Here is a 2000-nt window from a genome sequence, read left to right as displayed (position 1 = left end):
TGGTGGTGGTGGTGGTGGTGGTGGTGGTGGTGGTGGTGTGTGTGTGTGTGTGTGTGTGGTACCTGGGATCAAACTTGGGACCTTGTGCTTGCCAGGCAGGAGCTTATGCCACTGAGCTATCTCCCTGGTTCTCTCATGCATTCTAATTCTTTCCTGTACTGTTCATTCAGTGTTTCCATCATTTTTGTACTTCCCTCTATTTTTCTTATCTATGTCTTCTTTAGTTGTACTGAGAAATTCTTTCACTATTGCTGTCCTTTTTTTTGGACCTGAGAGATTATTTGTGCTCTTATTTCTTCTGTAGCCTGAAGGACTTGTTTCTTTACTTCAGTTGCTGTCATTTCAAAGATTTCAGGTATGTGATCTCCAAGTTCTTGTATGTTCTTGTCTCCTGGATTTGTTCTGGGTGGGCTAGAGGATTGACATTGTCTTTTGCTCTTGTGTTTTGGCATTTTTGAAGCTCCCAGCAATCACCCAGACAGAGTCCTGCAGATTCTGCCAAAGTTCTTAAATTGCTGCAGGAAAGCTCTGTGCCTGCTTGCACTGCCATCCCACAGATGGCAGCTCTCCTGCATCCTGCAGGCCACTCAGAGTCCACCTAAGTCCTTAAAAGTTTGAACCAGCACCAGGGGAAGGTTCAGGCCTATATGCTAGGAGCTAAGGAAGGTCAGAGCTTACCAGAATCCTACAGGCCACCCAGAGTCCACCAAAGATCTTAAATGGCACCAAGAAAGCTTCCCCAACCCCACGTGAATTTGGCCCACAGATCACAGCTGTCCTGTGTTCCACAGGCCACTCCCACCTATATTTTTTAAATTTAACATTTTGTTTAGAAAGAATTGTACTTTGATAACCAATGTTAATGTATATTATGCAGAATTACTGTGTATTCTTTATTTAAGTTACCTGAAATGTAAAATTTAGCAAGACAATGAAAATTCACAATCAGGATAATGTTACTGATGCAGTGAAAATGCAGAAGACTTATCGCCTCAAGGCCCTTCCTGGTGTTCTTTTGTAGCCACAACCTCTTATCTTCCTTCTGCATTAACTCTGGCAACAACTAATCTTTTCTCCCTTTTAATAATTTTGTCATTTCAACCATGTTATAGAGGCCCTGAGAATGTACCCTTACCTTACAGCATGAAGGTCTGATTTTTATTACCAGCACTGCAAGCACAAACAAAACTGTCATAAATGAAACCACACAACATATAATCTTCTGGGATTGACTTAGTTGACTCAACAGAATACTGCGGAGATCCATCCAGGTTGTACATGTATCAGCAGTTTTTATTGCTCAGCACTGTTCCATGGTATGGATATATAATCAAGTACTTAGCTGTTTATATAATGAAGGCCATTTGTATGTTTCTGGCTTTGTGCTGTTGTGAATACTGGTGTTGTGAATATTTGTGTACAACTTTTGCTGACACACAATTCCTCATTTCTTTGGGATGAATATGCAGGAGTGTAACAGCAAGGTTGTATAGTGGTTATATGTTTAGCATTTTAAGAAGCTGCCAAACTACTTTCTAAGTGGTTGTAGAATTGGATGTCCCATTTAGCAATGTATGAGTGATCCAATTACCCTGCGAACTTATGAACATTTGGTGTTATCAACATTTTCTTCTTTAGTGTTTATGTGCTCGCTTCAGCAGCACATACACTAACATCTGAACAATACACAGAGAAGATTAGCATGGCCTCTGCACAAGGATGACAAGCAAATTCATGAAGCATTCCATATTTTGGGGGATTTACTGGCTAGTTCAGTTGTTTAAGCACCTGCCTGGGCAAAGCAGTCAGGCTTGCAGGACCATGGTCCAATCCCCAGCTCCACATGCCATACCACACCTGCACTTAAGGCAACCAGAGCCAGCCAAAAAAAAAAAAAATCCTTCTTTAATGTTTATGATAGGTGTATAATGCTATCTTAATGGGGCTATGATGTTAAACACACACACACACACACATATATATATATATATATATATACA

The 2000-nt window shown here is 40.6% G+C and overlaps 1 non-coding gene across 1 annotated transcript; it reads left to right on the top strand.

The window, feature by feature from the left end:
• Nucleotides 1–1645: 1645 nt before the first annotated feature.
• On the top strand, nucleotides 1646–1754 carry LOC111817525. The gene has a single exon (XR_002821700.1). It is a non-coding gene; the product is annotated as a U6 spliceosomal RNA (small nuclear RNA).
• The last annotated feature ends 246 nt before the right edge of the window (nucleotides 1755–2000 follow it).

Source organism: Octodon degus, unplaced genomic scaffold (assembly GCF_000260255.1).
Source record: "Octodon degus isolate 3935 unplaced genomic scaffold, OctDeg1.0 scaffold00060, whole genome shotgun sequence".
NCBI lineage: Eukaryota > Metazoa > Chordata > Mammalia > Rodentia > Octodontidae > Octodon > Octodon degus.
Note: the sequence above shows the minus strand (reverse complement) of the source record. Positions and strands in the feature narration are given on the sequence as shown.